At 40.4% G+C, this 21,152-nt stretch overlaps 1 pseudogene; it reads left to right on the forward strand.

The window, feature by feature from the left end:
- Positions 1–836: 836 nt before the first annotated feature.
- Positions 837–20,627, forward strand: LOC133261605 (mitochondrial inner membrane protease subunit 1-like; annotated as a pseudogene).
- The last annotated feature ends 525 nt before the right edge of the window (positions 20,628–21,152 follow it).

Raw genomic sequence — 21,152 nt, forward strand, 5'->3', positions numbered from 1 at the left:
TCATGTCAGACTCTTTGTGAGCCCCTGGACTGTAGCCTACCAGGCTCCACCATCCATGGGATTTTCCAGGCAAGAGTACTGGCGTGGGCTGCCATTTCCTTCTCCAGAGGATCTTCCTGACCCAGGGATTGAACCCAGGTCTCCCACATTGCAAGCAGACACTTTACCATCTGAGCCACCAAATGTAAGTTTCCAAAAAAGGTCTTGATGGGTGAACTAAACTGGGGGACGGGAGGAAAAGTGTTATCAAAGAACACTGATGAACATTCAGCATGTGCAGTGGATGGATGTTGGAAATGTTTATTGAGAAAGGAGCAGGTCAGAGAGAGAAAACTGGGAATTTCTATGGGACCATGTTAAATGTGAAAGAACCATTACATCCAAGTGGAGATGACAGTTTGGCAAATGTATGTACATGGCTGAAGTTCCAAGGAGAGGTCAGAGCTGTAGATAAAGATTTAAAGTCACCCCCATGCAGTGTTTCTAAAGCTCTGGAACTGGCTGGGAAAACAAGGAGATGGTGTAACTGGAGGAGAGGATGTTACCCAAGAACCAGCTCTAGGTGTTGAGAAGGAGATGCAACTATAGTTTGAAAAAGATATTGTGGCTTCACAGAAGCCAAGAAAAGAATGAATGGTTTTACAATATAATTTTTTTTAAGTAAGATATCATTATAATAAGTGAAGCTTCTTTTGCAGCAGCAGCAGCAACTTGTCCCTGTCTTTTTCAGCTCTGAAAATTTAGTGCTATAAGAGATCCTGATGCAGAGTAACAATAAAATGAGTCTTGCTAAGCCTAAAGCTCAGGCAAGAGGCCAGGGATGGAGGTTTGTACAGATGTGGGAAACTTCAAAATTGAAGTCATTGCAGCGGGTGAGTGAGATTATCCGAAATGGGTGTAGAAAGCCAAGGGCAGAAAGAATGCAACAAATAACATTTAGAGAGTGTTTAGCAATGAAACATTTAGCAACACTTAGCAGTGGTTTAAAGAAGGAACGTTCAGTAGGGCAGGAGTGGAGCCAGGAGAACATTATTATTATGGCAGGCGTGGAGTGTGAAATGCTACCAAAAGGAAGTCCCTTAGCAGACCTCAGAGAAGTAAACAAAAAGGATCTTGGTGGTAATGGGTGCGGAAGAGGTAAGAAAGCCAGGAAAGTAAGTTTGAACTATTCCCTTGGGAAATGAGGAGTTGTTTAATGAGTATAAAATTTCAGTTTTACAAGATGAAGAAAGACTTCTGTGAATATACTTAACACTATAGAGCTGTACATTCAAAACTAGTCAAGATGGAAGTTTTACATTATATGTATTTTACCACAACGTAAAAAAAAATTTTTTTTTCAAAAAGAGACCATCTTCCTCTGAAGCTGGAGAAAAAGAGATGAAACTGATGTTGATGAGGAGTTAGTTGACATCAGCACAGAAACAAAGAGAAAAGCGTACATTGACATGACTTCTCTAAAATATTATGTGTGGTCGTCAGTGCTAACAGGAGGGCAGGCAGGAGTGACTCCAACATCAGTTATCTTTGACGTTTGGGAAGTAGCTTAGTAAGATCATGTCACAGAGGAGTCAAACCTTGTTTTTGCCTGTTCCTCTCCTGCTAGACAGTTTTTCCCTGAAGAGTATAACTCATTGTTATAGTCAGTCTGTGAGAATAATACACAGATGAACACAAACTCCTGTATTTGAGTTTTGATTTACATCAAACTTAGTATTCACATTATTTCTTTTGTTCTGATCACACAGAAGAAATAAGATCATGACTTTCGCAGACAAGTAGTTTTGAAGGTGTATTTATTTGTTGACAGCTCACCTTGCAATCTCAGGATGGTCTAAAATTAAATCTAGAGGATTAAGAGAGGAATAGTGGTAAATTTTCTGGAAAATTACCACTGTGGAGAATTCTGAAAGAGATGGGAGTACCAGACCACCTGACCTGCCTCTTGAGAAATCTGTATGCAGATCAGGAAGCAAGAGTTAGAACTGGACATGGAAAAACAGACTGGTTGCAAATAGGGAAAGGAGTCAGTCAAGGCTGTATAATGTCACCCTGCTTATTTAACTTATATGCAGAGTACATCATGAGAAACGCTGGGCTGGATGAGGCACAAGCTGGAAGCTAGATTGCCAGGAGAAGTATCAATAACCTCAGATATGCAGATGACACCACCCTTTTGGCAGAAAGTGAAGAAGGAGAGCCTCTTGATGAAAGTGAAAGAGGAGAGTAAAAAAATTGGCTTAAAGCTCAACATTCAGAAAACTAAGATCATGGCATCCAGTCCCATCACTTCATGGCAAATAGATAGGGAAACAGTGGAAACAGTGGCTGACTTTATTTTTCTGGGCTCCAAAATCACTGCAGATGGTGACTGCGGCCATGAAATTAAAAGACACTTGCTCCTTGGAAGAAAAGCTATGACCAACCTAGACAGCATGTTAAAAAGCAGAGACATTACTTTGTCAACAAAGGTCCATCTAGTCAAGGCTATGGTTTTTCCAGTGGTCATGTATGGATGTGAGAGTTGGACTGTGAAGAAAGCTGAGCGCCGAAGAATTGATGCTTTTGAACTGTGGTATTGGAGAAGACTTTTGAGAGTCCCTTGGACTCCAGGGAGATCCAACCAGTCCATTCTAAAGGAGATCAGTCCTGAATGTTCATTGGAAGGACTGATGCTCAAGCTCCAATACTTTGGCCACCTGTTTTGAAGAACCATCTCATTAGAAAAGACCCTGATGTTGGGAAAGATTGAAGGTAGGAGAAGAAGGGGATGACAGAGAATGAGATGGTTGGATGGCATCACCAACTTAATGGGTATGAGTTTGAGTGAACTCCGGGAGTTGGTGATGGACAGGGAAGCCTGACGTGCTGCAGTCCATGGGGTCGCAAAGAGTCGGATGTGACTGAGTGACTGAACTGAAATGAACTGAGTGGTAATTTTTATTTCAAATATGAATTATAATATCTAAAATTGCATGCATTTATTTCATAATGTCAGAAAAGAAGCACTCATAATATACAAAAAGCACCAAAAATACGTACAGCAAAACATCACAACACAATGTTACTTCTTCCCAGTTAACTATTAGTGCCAGTGAGAGTAGAAACAGAGCAAATGTGTCTGAACTTTGCCTGGCATTTAATTTACCCCAGTGCATATGTGTAGGAATATTTTATTTGCTTGTAAAATTTTATTTGCATCTATATATACAGGCTTGAATTTAAAAAAAAAAAAAAAGCAGTGTATAGGTACAGCTCTTTATCATGGAAATGTTTATAAACAATTTTTGTTTTATTCATAAATATTTCAATGTGTATCTCTAAAAGCTAGTAACTTATTTTTATGAAACATGGATATACCATTATCACATCTTAAAAAATCAATAACTCCTTAATATCAGTGAATGTCCACTCAGCATTTAAACTTTCCAATGTATTTTCTAGTAGTTCAAATGGGGACCCCAATAAACTCCGTATATTACAATTAGTTGACATGTACTCTAAATCTCTTTCAATCTGTAGGCTCCCTTTTTGTCTTTCTTTAATTTCCCCCCAGCCTCTTCCTTTTATACTGAAATTAAACAATAAATGGGCCAGAAACTATGCTAGACACTTTATGGATATTGTCATACTTATTTATCACCAGAAGTCCTCACACATAGATATTATACTACCTAGATACAGGGACTTCCCTGGTGGCTCAGCTGGTAAAGAATCCACCTACTAATGCAGAACATGCGTGAGAGGTGGGTTCCATCCTTCATTCAGGAAGAGCCCTGGAGAGGAAAATGGCAACCAACTCCAGTATTCTTGCCTGGAAAATTCCATGGACAGGGAAGCCTGGTGGACTAGAGTCCATGGGGTCACAAAGAGACGCAACTGAGTGCACACACACACACACACCCCTAGATACAAGATCAGGAAATAAAAGCTTAGACAATGAATACTAACAGTAGCAGAACTGAGTTTATGTTGGCAGACCTCTTTGACGCCAAAGCCCATGTTCTTTCTACTAGTGATGGCCTCCCAAGTCACACTGTACTTGGGTATCCAAAGCTCAAGACTATCTCTGATTCCTTTTAAAATGCTATCCAAGCAAATTTGAGCCCAGGCATCAAGCAAGGAATATGTGTCAAACCTTCTAACCATTTAGATATTTCCAGTTAATTCTTCCAAAACAACAGAAATTACTGAAATATCAGCTGAATGATCCTCCCACCCCCAGCTCCTGGTAAGAGCTTTCAGCCTTCAATGAGATGAGAAGGAGATGAAAATTTGTTGAGAGTGACCAGAGAGTGCTATAAGGAAACAGATTCAAAATAGTGCTTTACATACTTGCCTCAGATTTTGCAGAGATGGAAACCCCTGAATGATGACTCTAAACATAATGAAAGTCAGGCAGACTCCTTTTTATAAAAAACAACAACAAAAACAAAACAAAAAAAAAACCCTTGTGATGAAGCAAGAAAGTTTAAATCAGTTGCAGTCTCTCAGACAGATAATACTATGATTAGGGTTTGCATTCTTGATCCAAAAGCCATCTAAAAAAAAAAAAAAAAAACTACTATTTTTGAAATTACATAAAATAACAAATTAATATTTCAAGTGCTATAAATGAGCATAAATTTACCTTGTATGCTGATGTTTAAATCAGTCCCAATTTACTATAATTGCATGTAGAGTTTACAAAATGATATAATCCTATTAAATCTCCATATTTATAATTGTTACACTTATATTCAGTCTCCCAGATTTGGGTCTATCATTTTCATCTTACTTTTTCAGATATATGGTGAATGCCAACTTTATGCCCAAGTAAAAGTTTTTTATTTTCTGAAGCCATTCAGTATACACTTAATGAGCCAATCTTAGGTGACAAGTCCAGTGTTGTTCAGTCGGTCAGCCGTGTCTGACTCTTTGTGACCCCATGGACTGCAACACACCACACACCCTGTCCATCACCATTTCCCAGAGCTTACTCAAACTCATACCCATTGAGTTGGTGATGCCATCCAACCATCTCATCCTCTGTCATCCCCTTCTCCTCCTGCTTTCAATATTTCCTAGCATCAGGGTCTTTTCCAATGAGTCGACTCTTCACATCAGGTGGCCAAAGTATTGGAGCTTCAGCTTCAGCATCAGTCCTTCCAATGAATATTCATTGCTGATTTCCTTTAGGATCAACTGGTTTGATCTCCTTGCTGTCCAAGGGACTCTCAAATGTCTTCTCCAGCATCACAGTTCAAAAATATCAATTCTTTGGTGCTCAGCCTTCTTTATGGTCCAGCTCTCACAACCATACATGACTACAGGAAGAACCATAGCTTTGACTATACAGATCTTTGTTGGCAAAGTAATGTCTCTGATTTTTAATATGTTTTCTAGGTTGGTCATAGCTTTTCTTCCAAGGAGCAAACATCTTTTAATTCCATGGCTGCAGTCACCATCTGCAGTGATTTTGGAGCCCAAGAAAATAAAGTCTGTCACTGTTTCCACTGTTTCCCCATATGTTTGCCATGATGTTATGGGACCGGGTGCCGTGATCTTCATTTTTTGAATGTTGAGTTTGAAGCCAGTTTTTTAACTCTCCTCTTTCACCTTCATCTAGAGGCTCTTCAGTTCCTCTTCACTTTCTGCCATAAAGGTGGTGTTATCTGTATATCTGAGGTTACTGATATTTCTCCCAGTAATCCTGATTCCAGCTTGTGCTTAATCCAGCCCTGCATGTCACATGGTATACATTGCATATAAGTTAAATGAGCAGAGTGACAATATACAGTCTTGACATACTCTTTCCCCAATTTAGAACCAGTCTGTTGTTCCATGTCCAGTTCTAACTGTTGCTTCTTAATCTGCATATGGGTTTCTCAGGAGGCAGGTCAGGTGGTCTGGTATTCCCATCTCTAAGAATTTTCCAGAGTTTGTTGTGATCCACATAGTCAAAGGTTTTAGTATAGTCAATGAAGCAGAAGTAGATGTTTTTCTGGAATTCTCTTGCTTTTTCTGTGATCCAACAGATGTTGGCAATTTGATCTTTGGCTCCTCTGCCTTTTCTCAATCCAGCTTGAAATCTGGAAGTTCTTGGTTCACATACTGTTGAAGCCTGGCTTGAAGAATTTTGAGCATTGCTTTGCTAGCGTGTGAGATGAATGCGATTGTGTGGTAGTTTGAACATTCTTTGGCATGTTAGATGCTAGATACTAGAGAACTAGTGATTAATAAGACCAAGTTACCATCTGTAAGTGGCTCAGCCCCATAGAGAACTGACATGAAAAGGAACAAAGACAATATAATGCAATGAGTGCTGGGTGTATAAAATGCCTAAAGGATACATGAAAGGGAGTATCTAATGCTGCCTAGAGTCAAGGAGGCCTTCACAGAGGACAGCATCCATGAGCTGATGGTTGAAAGATGAGGATGCCAATGATGGTGGTGGTGGCGGTGGTGGTGACAGCAGCTATTTTATCTCTGCCATGTTTATATAATATCTCACTAAATCTTCACACTAGTCCATCAAGATCAGTTTTACCCACATTTTACAAAAGAAATTGTTGAGATCCAGGAAGTTAAGAATTTTATCTAATCATACAAGAAATTGGTGAAATGAAAACTACCTACCAAAAACTAAAAATAAATAAACCTACCTATGAAAACATCTGATTAAACCAAAATTCTGGTTCCAACAATAGCTTCTTATGCTAACTATTAATAATACTCTCAGCCTCTCTGCCCAGGGCAAGCAGACAGCAAGCACAGGGGACCTGTATGACAGCATCCTAATTTCCCTCCATTGATCCTTGGTTAGTGCTACATCCCTCAGTGGCTTCAGCCTTATGCACAAAATATACTGCGCTTTGAATTTAGAAGCTGCTAAATTAAGAATTAGACCCACAAGGAGATTGAATAATCAGAATAACAGCAGAGAAGAGCCAGTGGGAAATAATTTTTCAGAGTCAATATTCTTTCTTTTTCATAAAGCCTCAGACAATTGCACTATCATGCCACAGTTGGAATATTTCAACTTTATGTCCACCAGGAATCTACTTTTTCATGATATTACAGAAAATACTGAAAAAGAAATGTTTGCTTTGGAAAAAAAAAAGAAAAACAGAATTAGGTTTTGTAATTACTTGTGTTTAAAGATTTCCATTTTTTAATTTTCTTAAGCTAAAAGCTAAGCTGGCAGGGTCTTGATTTCTAAATGGAATAACTAGAGGATTAAACAATTGCTAACAATGTAGTATTTAAAGTAGATAAATAGATAATCTGACAGAAAAAAAAAAAAAACAGAAAATGAATAAGCATCAAGGGTACTAAAAGGCAGATGCCTACAGTGAAGATCAAGGGACAGCTGGCCAAAGGCTCCATAGTGATGCTTTAAATGGAAGATAGAAACTGTAGTCCCTCCCAGTGAAACATTGGTGCATTTTCAGGGACAAGATAAATGTGTATGAAGGTAGAGGACATGAGCAATGTGCTGTAAGAAATGGAACCAAATATTCTCTAGGTCTTAAAATCCAGTGCTGTCCCCTCCTACCCACTTCCTCATGCCTAGAGTCATGGTAAGTGGCATTCTCAGACTGCATACTGTGAAGTTTCAAGTATAAATGTGTCTGCATTGATGTAAACTTAAGACTAAGAGTGGAGGTTCCTCTGCACAGTGGTTCACAAGGACACATGACTTTTACTAAGATGTGGCAATGAAGATCTAGCAGGGGGAAAACAGAAGCAAAAGAGTGGGGAATTAGAGTGAATCTCTGTGGCTATGAGCTTATGCTTTAATTGACATTTGTAATTAAACTGCCTTTGGCCTATTCAGACACATCACTCTGGAATGTTCCCTCCTCTGTCCTGTATCATCAATTTTTCCTTGTCTATTGGTTGGGTCATTTCCAACACATATACAGTTTTATCCTTATCGTCTTATAAAAATGCCCTCTCTGGACTGTACTTCCCCCTTCAGCTACTGCTCATTTCTCTGTTCTCCTTTTCAGCAAGACTTCTTGAGATACTTGACTATTCACTATTTCTTTGTTTAATTTTGTTGCTATACTCTAATTAGGCTTTTGCCACCACCACTCCCCAAACTGCTTTCCAGGCTCATCAATGATCTCCATTTTGCTGAGTCCAATGGTCAGTGCTCAGTCCTCATCCCACTTGGCATATCAGCAACATTTCACAGAGCTGATAACATTCAATTTCTTGGAAATATTTTCTTCACTTAGAATTCATGGCTATGCACTGGTCACCTCTCTTGCTGCTTTATCCTCTTCTCCAAGCCCAATGCTTGGTTCTCGGACCTCTTATTTCTCCACACTCTCTCTTGAGACCTCATGGTGTTATATACCCTCTCTATATTAATGACTACCAGAGTGGTACTTCCATGCTGGATCTCTCCTCTGAAATCTTCTCTCATCCATTAAACCATCTACTCTATTTGACTGTCTAAAAAGCATCTCAGAATTAATATTCCCCAAACAGAACTCATGATCTCTTTGGCACTATCAGATTTGGATCACCCATAATGTTTCCCATGTCAGTCAGAAACATCCATCCATTTGGGACTTGCTCAAGCCCCCAAATCTCAGATTTTACATCTAATTTCTGTAAAGTAAGAGTTTTTCTTTCTTTTCCTGAGAGGTCTTAGTGAAATGTCATAGATCCCTTTAAGAAAGGACTGAGTGCCCCAAGTACCACAAATCTTCCTTCTAGTTTTCCCCAAAGGGAAGGTGGTAACTTACTTATCAGGGTGACTGTGCACTATGGAAATGGAAATACCCAAACTTTTCTGGGGTTACTGAAGACTGGCTCTAAGGTGAGACCCATTCCTAAGAACCCAAAATGCCACTGTGGCCTACCACACCCCACACTGTGGGGACCCCTGGAAGTCAGGTGATAAATGTAATTTTGGCCTAAATCTTTCATGGACCCAGCAGATGAAGAGATTCACACTGTCATGATTTCCCTAGTACCTCAAGGTTTACTTGGAATTGACATTCTCAGGAATTGTCACGATTCCCACAAGAAGGGCCAAGTAATGATGGTTAAGATCATAGACTCTGGAGCTTGCTTGTTCAAATCCTAGTATGACACTATCTGTGTGGCCTTGGGCAAATTACTTGAGTTAAGGTCTCTGTGCTTCAGCTTACTAATCTTATAAATGAGATAATTACAGCCCTTAAGGATGGTAAGAGAATTAAACGAGTTAGTATTTGTCAAATGCCTAGGCATAGTAAGTGCTATATAAATGTTATTTAAATAACATCCTTAATCCCTTTCTTTATCTCTCAAATCAATCCAGAAATCCTTTTGGCTTTACCTCCAAATCATATCTAAAATCTGAGTGCTTTATATTACACTCCCCTCCACAACCCCGGTGCTACCACCACAGAGCCAGCCATCACCAACTCTTATTGGATTATTGTAGTAACCTCAGGCCCTCCATTATCTCTCTAACCTGATCTCTTCATAGGCTCCTCTGTATTCATCCCACTACCACTACACTCCATCCATACCAGCTGCTCCCTAAGTGCTCCAGACTTGTTCTCACTTTAGTGCCTTTGCACTGGCTGTTCCCCTAGGATGCTCTTGCTTCACTTATTCTCCTGCATAAACACTCTTTGATGTTCTTCACAAATGTTACCTTCCTAACAAAGTCCACTCTGATCATCTCTATTTAAGTGCACTTATGCCCCCATACGTATTTCTAATATATTCACACATACTCCTTATCCTGCTCTGTTTTAGTAGGCTTTCTAAAATGTATGCAATTTACTATAATTACTAGATCCTGCAGAAGATCATGGAAAAGTACCAAATGATTAAAGGCCTATTAAATAGAAGGTACCTGAATGCCTGAGTCACGGCCTGGAGCAGAGCAGTCCAGGAGAACCTCCGTGAGCAAGGACTGACTGACTGCTTTCCAGGAGGTCCATCGCCAGGTCCATATAACACAGATTACTGCCTTCACCTGGCTTTACCATCTTTCAAGAGCCTCCTCAACTTATTGCTAATATCTCAGGGGTGAATGGAGCCACTCATAGGAGAAAGAAAATAACAGTAGCACCTACAGGACCCAGCAACCAGAGAGAAACAGCAGAATGCCTAAAACTGGCAGCCCCTCATAAACCAGAACTGCTAGAGAATAAGGATGCTTTAATTTCTGAGATTTAAAACAGAACAATAACAATGGTACTCAAAAATTCGGTTCTAATATATGAAGAGAAAAAAAAAGAGACTCTGGAATTCAAAGAGTTGTGTTTTTTTGTTTGTTTGTTTTTGTTTTTTTTATAACTTTACAAATCCTACAGAGGAACTAAAGGAGCTATTATTTTCTGCTGGGGACTGAATTCAGGCCTATATGATTAAGCAATACATTTCTCAACACAGAAAGTAAAAACACAAAGAAATGGAAACCATAAGAGAAATTTTTAAAAAGGGCTTGCAGGACAGATGCAGAGACTCAACATGTGAATAATGAAAGTTCCAAGGGAGGGAAAGGGAACAGATGTAGGAGTGCATTAATTAGGGAAATAATAGAAGAAATTTCCCCTTGTTTGAGGAAAGGCTCAAGTCTACAAATTTAAAGTGCTCATTGAGTTCCAGACATAATTAATGAGGAAAAAAAATTTTTTTAAACCCAGCTGGGCATATCCAGGCAGAATTCCTAAATTCAAGCATAAAGAAAATGTATAGGCTGTCACACATAAAAACTGCATCACATACAAAGGAAAGGGCCAACACGAATAGGACTGAGGCACTGGACAGAAGAAAACAGAATTACCCCCATAGAGCACTGAGGGAAGAGGACGCCAACCCCAAAACCTACTCCCCATTGAGACAGCCCCCTGCCAGGGTGAGAGAGGGTGTGGGCAAATATGTGACATCATGTACATCTTCCACTACAGCAATGCTTTAGGAAGGACCCTAAGGCAACGGGACGATCACAACAGAGTTCCCTGTAGGGCACAAGAAGGGGAGGAAATAGCATGAGAATGCATCTCTGTCTCTCTGCAGGTGCATTTGTATACAATTTTCCACTTCAGTTCAGTTCAGTTCAGTCGCTCAGTCATGTCCGACTCTTTGCGACCCCATGAATCACAGCACGCCAGGCCTCCCTGTCCATCACCAACTCCTGGAGTTCACTCAGACTCATGTCCATCGAGTCAGTGATGCTATCCAGCCATCTCATCCTCTGTCGTCCCCTTCTCCTCCTGCCTCCAATCCCTCCCAGCATCAGAGTCTTTTCCAATGAGTCAGCTCTTTGCATGAGGTGGCCAAAGTACTGGAGTTTCAGCTTAGCATCATTTCCTCCAAAGAAATCCCAGGGCTTATCACCTTCAGAATGGACTAGTTGGATCTCCTTGCAGTCCAAGGGACTCTCAAGAGTCTTCTCCAACACCACAGTTCAAAAGCATCAATTCTTCGGCGCTCAGCTTTCTTCACAGTCCAAATCTCACATCCATACATGACCACTGGAAAAACCATAGCCTTGACTAGATGGACCTTTGTTGGCAAAGTAATGTCTCAGCTTTTAAATTTTCCACTTAGATATACATATAGTGAAGTGAAAGTCTCTCAGTCATATCTGACTCTTTGTGACCCCATAGACTGTATAGTCCATGGGGATTCTCCAAGCCAGAATACTGGAGAGGCTAGCCATTCCCTCCTCCAGGGAATCTTCCCAACCCAGGGATCTAACCCAGGTCTCCCCCATTGCATGTGGATTCTTTACCAGCTGAGCCACCAGGGAATCCCAAGAATACTGGAGTGGGTAGCCTATCCCTCCTCCAAGGGATCTTCCCAACCCAGGAATTGAACTGGGGTCTCCTGCATCACAGGTGGATTCTTTACCAGCTGAGCCACTAGGGAAGCAGACATACATATACTTAAATATAAATTGAAAATGATAGAATGCCAGGGAATCTGTAACATTAGTGCCAAACAATGATCATATAAAGAGAACATCCTACAGGGGAAAACCTAAAAATGTCTAAGAATACTAAATGATCTCAAGTCCTCGGAAAGGGAGGAAGGAACAAGTAGAGAAGGGAAGTGGAAGTTTTCTTAAGGTTTCAACTGAGTAGGGAAGTAAAAGTTTTACAAAGGTGAAAGAGGACAGCAAGGAAATGACCATGTCTATGGAGAGATATGGTCGGTATCTTATTTTCATATTGACAGCAGAGAAAGAAGTGGTTCAATAGAAGTAAACGAAATGGGAGAGTAATGCCTAGAAGAGTGGGGAAATGTGATAGAAACTCTAAATTCAGTAAGGAAAATGTAGACAACTAATTGTACTTGGATCAACCCACCAAAATTAAGGGCGGGGGGGACAGCATAATATAAATAATATGCATGAGGTAAAATGAAAGAAAGAAAATCAAAGATATCTGTTTTCAATTAAATGTAAATAGATTGGATGCATCTTTCAAAGACAAAGATTGTCAGATTGAATTTTTTTTTTTTTTTAAGTGGATGTCTCTCAGACGGTAAAGCATCTGCCTACAATGCGGGAGACCCGGGTTCGATCCCTGGGTCGGGAAGATCCTCTGGAGAAGGAAATGGCAACCCACTCCAGTATTCTTGCCTGGACAATCCTACAGATGGAGAAGCCTGGTGGGCTACAGTCCATGGGGTCGCAAAGAGTCGGGCACGACTGAGCGTCTTCACTTCACTTCTCATTTTCTTTCTTTTTTTTTTTATTTTATTTTTAAACTTTACAATATTGTATTGGTTCTGCTATATATTGAAATGAATCCGCCACAGGCATATTTGTTTTAATGTAGGAAATAAATAAATAGGCAAACAGATATCAGGAAAATACTTTTTTTTTTTTTTAAGAAAAGTTAAGCAGAAAAAGCAGCATACAATTATAACTAGCAAAGCAGCAGTTAAGATTAAAAGCATTAATCAGAGACTTCCCTGGTGGTCTAGTGGTTAAGAAGACACCTGTTAATGCAGGGGACATGGGTTTGATTCCCTGGTCCATCCGGGAAAATTCTACACGCCACACAGCAGCTAAGCCCTAGAACTGCAAGTACTGAAGCCGGCGTTCTAGATCCTGTGCTGCAACGGAAGAGTAACCCCCTCTCACTGCAACTACAGAAAAGCCCATGAGCAGCAACAAAGACCCAGCGCAGCCAAAAATTAATGAATTAACTAAAAGCATTAATCAGGACAAGAGGAAGTTTACCAAACGTAGACTCCATTTACGAAAAGGATAGAACAGTCACGAATCTCTGTGTACCAAATATCTAAAAAGCTAGATATGTGAAACAAACATCATTAGGATGTTTCTTCTTAAGAAACATCTTCTTAAGATCATCTTCTTAAGAAATTATACATAAACCTTAACTCTATAGTGGGTTGTTTTAATGATTACATTTATTATATCACTTTTATATTCATATTGCTGTGTTTAGTGCAGGTGACTTTATAGTTTGAGACCCTGACGTTCAGTTAATCATAGAAGAAGGGCTGGAGATATTAAATTTACTTATAAAGATTCCAACCAGTCTACTTGTTTTGAAAGCTGGTGGTCCCTTTACCACACTGTGCTGACTCCCTTGGGCCAAAGGGAACCCAGCCAGGACCATCACAGGGCCCACCAGAGAGAGAGCAGAACAGAGTCCCTGGGGCCCCTCCAAGGAAATGCTCTGGCCCTGCTGGTGCAGCACGAACTCAGGCCCTCCTTCCACCCCAGGCCTCCGCCAGGACCCTCTGAGTCTCACACTGCAGCCCCACTACTAACGCTTGACCCCGGTGGGAGCGTCTTGAAGGGAGATGGGGAGTTCTGTCTGTCCTCTGCCAGCCACTCCCTAGATTAACTCCTGGCACTTAGAAAGCATTCATCCCTCTTCAGTTTCCACAACAAACATGTTTTGAGTACACAGATGTACAAGGCCCTGTCCTGGATTTCTTTATTTGGTCGTTTTCAGTCACTAAGTCATGTCCGACTATTTTTTGTGACCCCATGGACTGCAGCACACCAGGCTCCACTTTCTCCTGGAGTTTGCTCCAATTCATGTCCATTGAGTCGGTGATGCTATCTAATCATCTCATCCTCTGCCGCTTTCTTCTCCTCCTGCCTTCAATCTTTCCCAGCATCAGGATCTTTTCCAATGAGTCGGCTCTTCCCATGAGGTGGCCAAAGTATTGCAGCTTCAACTTCAGCCTCAGTCCTTCTAATGAATATTCAGAATTGAGTTTCTTTAGGATTGGCTGGTTTGATCTCCTTGTTGTCCAAGGGACTCTCAAGAGTCTTCTCCAGCACCACAGTTTGAAAGCATCAATTCTTTGGTGCTCAGCCTTCTTTATGGTCCAACTCTCACATCCATACATGATTACTGGAGCTTTGACTATAAAGAGATTTATCAACAACGTGATGTTTCTGCTTTTTAATATAATGTCTAGGTTTATCAGAGCTTTTCTTCCAAGGAACAAGCGTCTTCTTAATTAGGGCTCTTTTTTCCCCAATACTCTTCTGAGATCTGGTGAATGTGCCAGAGCTGTAGGACTCACGTGTGGCTTCCAAATGCTCCATGTTCAGGGGTTGTCTGACAATGGTCCATAGACAGTGCTGACCCGTGACTTAGTTTCTAGATAGTGAGCTTTGGTAAAGCTAAATCAATTCTATTTAGACAATTGCTCTTTATTCTGATACTATTTAATATGTCCTTCCTCTTTATAGTTTAGACTTTAACTTATGAAATGATAGCAGATGGCAGAGTTTATCATTAATAATCTTACTTGAAAAATAAATGTTGCCAACCCTATGAATGCCCCCTCAAATAATTTATGATAGATGTAAGATGTATAACTCTGTGAATTCAAATATGTGGGGACCCCTGTTTTCCGTGGCTTCCTCCCTACACATTTTCAATGTGTGTGGCCATCATGTGCCACATGCAGGATCTTAGTTCCCCAACCAGGGATCAAACCCATGCTCCCTGCAGTGGAAGATTAGAGCCTTAATCACTGGACTACCAGGGAGGTCCCCCCTTCTCTGTATTTCTAAGGACTATCCATGCTGCACAGATACATTTCTACCACTACCTCTCAATCTGCAAACACATCTTGACCAGCAATGGAATGGTCCAGTCATTCAAGGAACCAGATTTCCCCTGGAGGGATGGGGACTACATGGTACAGAGTCCTGTCCTGGAAGACTAGAAGAACACACTGCATTGCCAAGCATTGCTAAGCCTGGTGGATCTGTTCCCACACTGTCAATTGATGTCACAAGCTTGGTCTCCCACATATGCTACTGGGGAAACATCACAATCCAGTGTCACTCTAAAAGAAAAATTCTCAGATACTGGCGTTGTCACTGTTCAGTCGTCAAGTCATGTCCAACTCTTCATGACCCCATGGACTACAACACACCAGGCCTCCCTATCCCTCACCATCTCCCAGAGTTTGCCCAAGATCATGTCCATCGAGTCGGCAATGCCATCCAACCACCTCATCTTCTGTCATCCCCTTCTCCTCCTGACCTCAATCTTTCCCAGTATCAGGGTTTTTTCCAATGAGTCATCTCTTCACATCAGTTGGCCAAAGTATTGGAGCTTCGGCTTCAGCATCAGTCCTTCCAATGAATGTTTAAGGTTGATTTCCTTTAGGACTAACTGGTTTGATCTTGCTGTCCAAGGGACTCTCAAGAATCTTCAACACCATAGTTTAAAAGCACCAATTCTTTGGCCCAGATACATCCATAGTAATCATCACAAATATGGCAAAGTTGCCCTGAATCTACCTTAAAATTTAAAAGAAAAAAGTTAAAATTGAAGATTAAAATTTTAACAATATCAAACCAATGATAGAGAGGTATTGTCTTCATTTACACCATGCTCTTATTTTCCTAAATTTCAAAATGATTTCTGAGGTTCTTTCCCTCATTCAGTGGTTCAAATTTTAGGAAGTTTACTTTTAACCCAGGTTGAGTTTAGAAGTTCAGCTCATTTGACATGGTACTTCACTTCTTTCCTCCACTGGAGACAGCCTGCTGTTGGGAAATTTGGTCTGTCTGAGGGCAGTATCTGAGTTTGAATCTTGACTAAAAATTTTTTATGAGCTACATTGTGACTTTCAGCAAGTTTTTAATATCTCTAAGCCAGGGCTTCATCATTTGTAAAATGGGTATCGTAAGACAAACAACACAGTTGTAATGTATCTGGTATAAAGTATCTAAGAAATGCTGGTAGTATTTTTTAATCTAATTAGACTTCAAATTTTACTTTCAAATAAACTTCAAAAAGATATTATTTTTTCTGTTTGTCCTATTTTTTTTTTTAAAGCAGTTGGGAGGAAGTGTTTAAATTTACTTCTCAAGTTTGTGCAGAATGACAAGATGAACCTGGAGTGAACAGGATCTCATGCCAAATGCTCTTGCCCACTTGTGATGCCACAGATCCACAAATAAGAACCACACGTAATCCTAGCTTTGATTTTACCCCACTGTCTCTTTAGCCAAGCAGTGTCCTTAGCACGGGGCTTCAGTGCTGAATCATTACTGACTCAGAGGTTTATAAATACCGCTACTTGAATCACTTGGAGTTTTCTTTACTGGTCCCCTACTTCCCTTTCTTAAGTTTCAATTAAACCTGACCCCATAAAGGGAGTGATATCTGACTTCCCACATTAGCGGGGCTGCTGTCTCTATGACGTACATGATACATTTATAAGAAGGAACATTCTAAAAATAAGCTTAATGTATTCTCATTCAATTCACTAAATAGCTGATGTAACTTGAAGACAGTAAGTCATCCTCATCAGTGTTCTGTAACAGCTTACTAAATGTCAGAAAGAAATAGAAATGTTCTAAGCTAGGACCCCATTCTTAATTCCTTACATAATAAGCTAGAATGCATACATTTTACAGAAAAGAAAATGTTAAAATAATGTAAATATAATAGCATTCAAAATCTAAATCTCATTTGGTAGGAATAGTTAAAAAATAACATTCATAAAGACAGCCAAGGTGCTGTGTTGAAAGCAATGAAATGTGACTGCCAGGACATGAAACCATTTCAGTAAGGAATGTACTTAAGAAATGGAGGTAGAATTATAGAATAATGCACAAGTAAATCAACATTGTTAGACCCAACTCATCATCTATGCTAGTCATGTACAGCAGCAAAGATAATCCAAAAATTTTCTATATTTGTTCTGTTTTGAGGGCTTCCCTGGTAGCTCAGTTGGTAAAGAATCTGACTGCAATTCAGGAGACCCCAGTTCAATTCCTGGGTCGGGAAGATCCCCTGCAGAAAGGATTGGCAACCCACTCCAGTATTCTTGGCTGGAGAATCCCCATGGACAGAGGAGCCTGGTGGGCTACAGTCCAGGGGGTTGCAAAGAGTCAGACGCAACTGAGTGAGTAAGCACACACACATTATTTGCAGTAGATTTATCTTCCCAATTATATTTAAGATTTGTTTCCCTTTTTGGATATTCATTACCTGATAGATAGGGAAACATACCCAATGGCATTCTCAAGGGCACAGATAAATAAAATTTTGCCAGAGATAATCAACAGAGCAAATTGTGTCTGTCAGTAGGTCATGCAGCCTGGAACCCTGAGAGTGTGGAAAGGAGTGAGATCAAGCACGTTATTGATGGCTCTGCCGTCCATCAGCCACCCTAGGCAGCCCAAGGGAAGCATGACTGCCAGCAAGCCTACTCATTGCAATCCTCCTTTCCTCTAGACATGTACCTCACCTCTTCAGGGCCGTCATGGTTAGAACATCATGGAGGATGGGGCTCATGAGAAAGGACCACCTGGGCTTCTTTGAAACCAAGTATCATCCATGTATGTTTTGAGACATGTTTTAGATGTTTCTTTTAGAAACCCTGCAACTACTCTAAAAATTGATTGTACTTTAGAACAGACTTACAGCCAGTGATGGCAGAGTCTACCTAGAACTCTGCTTCACGACCTGCTGGAAAAAACCTTTCAAGTTGTTGGCTATACTGTTCAGTATGACTGTGTAGCTTATTGTGTTGTTGAACACGTTGATGGTATTGTCATGAGTTCTAGACCATCAGTGGATTCTACAATTCAAAATTCAAATATTAAAATATTTGCAAATTTGCAGAGACTCTTAACATTTTTATGACATCCAAAAAGGTGACATTGTGATTGCAAAAAGCTCAAATGATCCAAAATCAAATATTTGTAAAAGAGTGACTGCTTTGGAAGAAGAGAAGAGAAGCGAAAAGCAAAGGAGAAAAGGAAAGATATAAACATCTGAATTCAGAGTTCCAAAGTATAGCAAGAAGAGATAAGAAAGCCTTCTTCAGCGATCAATGCAAAGAAATAGAGGAAAACAACAGAATGGGAAAGACTAGGGATCTCTTCAAGAAAATCAGAGATACCAAAGGAACATTTCATGCAAAGATGAGGTCGATAAAGGACAGAAATGGTATGGACCTAACAGAAGCAGAAGATATTAAGAAGAGATGGTAAGAATACACAGAAGAACTGTACAAAAAAGATCTTCATAACCCAGATAAACACGATGGTGTGATCACTGACCTAGAGCCAGACATCCTGGAATGTGAAGTCAAGTGGGCTTTAGGAAGCATCACTACGAACAAAGCTAGTGGAGGTGATGGAATTCCAGTTGAGCTATTCCAAATCCTGAAAGATGATGCTGTGAAAGTGCTGCACTCAATATGCCAGCAAATTTGGAAAACTCAGCAGTGGCCACAGGACTGGAAAAGGTCAGTTTTCCTTCCAATCCCAAAGAAAGGCAATGCCAAAGAATGCTCAAAGTACCGCACAATTGCACTCATCTCACATGCTAGTAAAGTAATGCTCAAAATTCTCCAAGCCAGGCTTCAGCAATATGTGAACCATGAAATTCCTGATGTTCAAGCTGGTTTTAGAAAAGGCAGAGGAACCAGAGATCAAATTGCCAATATCCGCTGGATCATGGAAAAAGCAAGAGAGTTCCAGAAAGACATTTCTGCTTCATTGACTATGCCAAAGCCTTTGACTGTGTGGATCACAATAAACTGTGGAAAATTCGGAAAGAGATGGGAATACCAGGCCATCTGACGTGCCTCTTGAGAAACCTATATGCAGGTCAGGAAGCAACAGTTAGAACTGGACATGGAACAACAGACTGGTTCCAAATAGGAAAAGGAGTTCATCAAGGCTGTATATTGTCACCCTGTTTATTTAACTTCTATGCAGAGTACATCATGAGAAACACTGGACTGGAAGAAACACAAGCTGGAATCAAGATTGCCGGGAGAAATATCAATAACCTCAGATATGCAGATGACACCACCCTTTTGGCAGAAAGTGAAGAGGAACTCAAAAGCCTCTTGATGAAAGTGAAAGTGGAGAGTGAAAAAGTTGGCTTAAAGCTCAACATTCAGAAAATGAAGATCATGGCATCCGGTCCCATCACTTCATGGGAAATAGATGGGGAAACAGTGGAAACAGTGTCAGACTTTATTTTTCTGGGCTCCAAAATCACTACAGATGGTGACTGCAGCCATGAAATTAAAAGACGCTTACCCCTTGGAAGGAAAGTTATGACCAATCTAGATAGCATATTGAAAAGCAGAGACATCACTTTGCCAACAAAGGTTTGTCTAGTCAAGGATATGGTTTTTCCTGTGGTCATGTATGGATGTGAGAGTTGGACTGTGAAGAAGGCTGAGCACCAAAGAATTGATGCTTTTGAACTGTGGTGTTGGAGAAGACTCTTGAGAGTCCCTTGGACTGCAAGGAGATCCAACCAGTCCATTCTGAAGGAGATCAGTCCTGGGTGTTCTTTGGAAGGAATGATACTAAAGCTGAAAGTCCTCAGCTTTGGCCACCTTATGGGAAGAGTTGACTCATTGGAAAAGACTCCGATGCTGGGAGGGATTGGGGGCAGGAGGAGAAGGGGACGACAGAGGATGAGATGGCTGGATGGCATCACTGACTCGATGGACGTGAGTCTGGGTGAACTCCGGGAGTTGGTGATGGACAGGGAGGCCTGGCATGCTTCGATTCATGGGGTCACAAAGAGTCGGACATGACTGAGCGACTGATCTGATCTGATCTGATCTCACTGCTTTGGAAGGAGACAAAATCCTCAGCAATAATCCATCAGGTTTCTTTCAAAGCTATAGCTGGGGCTTCCCTGGTAGTCCAGTGGTTAAGAATCCACCTTTCAATGCAGGGGACACGGGTTTGATCCCTGATCAGGGAACTAAGATCCCACCTGCCGTAGGGCAACTGAGCTCGTGTGCCACAGCTACTGAGCCTGCTATCTAGAGTCTGTGATGTGTGACAAGAAGCCACTGCAATGCAAAGCCTGCACACCACAACCAGAGAATAGTCCTCACTCACTGCAACTAGAGAAATCTCACTCACAGCATTGAAGAATCCAGCAACCAAGACCCAGCACAGCCATATAAATAAATAAATAATTTTTTAAAGCTATAGTTATGTGCCAATAAATCATATTTGGTCAGAAGGTGAAAATCTACAGAATTCTACAGACTGCAGGTACTGTTGGACCTATTTTATGCAAACTAATATGAGAATGTGTCTTGTTTAAGATTTGACCTCTGAGTGATTTGGATTTCTACGTGAATGTCTTAAAGGCCACAGATTTTACAATGATTAGCAAGCATTTATTCTTTGACTTGCCTATTGTCTCCTGTTCAAGTGAATGTATTGTTGCCACTGAAATCATATACTTACCAATAAAATAGTTACTGTTAAAAATAAAGTACTTCCAAATTGTGGGGGGTGGGGGGGGCAAGTATAAAGAAAGCTAATATAAATCTATTGAAAATGAATGAAACTTTGCTATATTTAAAATGGATAACCAACAAGGACCTACTGTATAGCACATGGAATTCTGCTAAATGTCATGTGGCAGCCTGGATGGGAGAGGAGTTTGGGGGAGAATGGATACATGTATATGTATGGCTGAGTTCCTTTGCTGTCCACCTGAAGCTATTACAACATTGCTAATTGATTATACTTCAATACAAAATTTAAAAAAAAATTTTTTAATCTTTTTAAAAAATGAAGAGATCTAGCTATCTCTTTATAGGTTGGCTATCCAGAAAAAAGAAAAAAATGAATGAGCTAAGCTACATGCTGAGAAGAATTTGCAAAGAAATCTTTCTGATTCTTAAGGAGA

Source organism: Bos javanicus, chromosome 15 (assembly GCF_032452875.1).
Source record: "Bos javanicus breed banteng chromosome 15, ARS-OSU_banteng_1.0, whole genome shotgun sequence".
Lineage (NCBI taxonomy): Eukaryota > Metazoa > Chordata > Mammalia > Artiodactyla > Bovidae > Bos > Bos javanicus.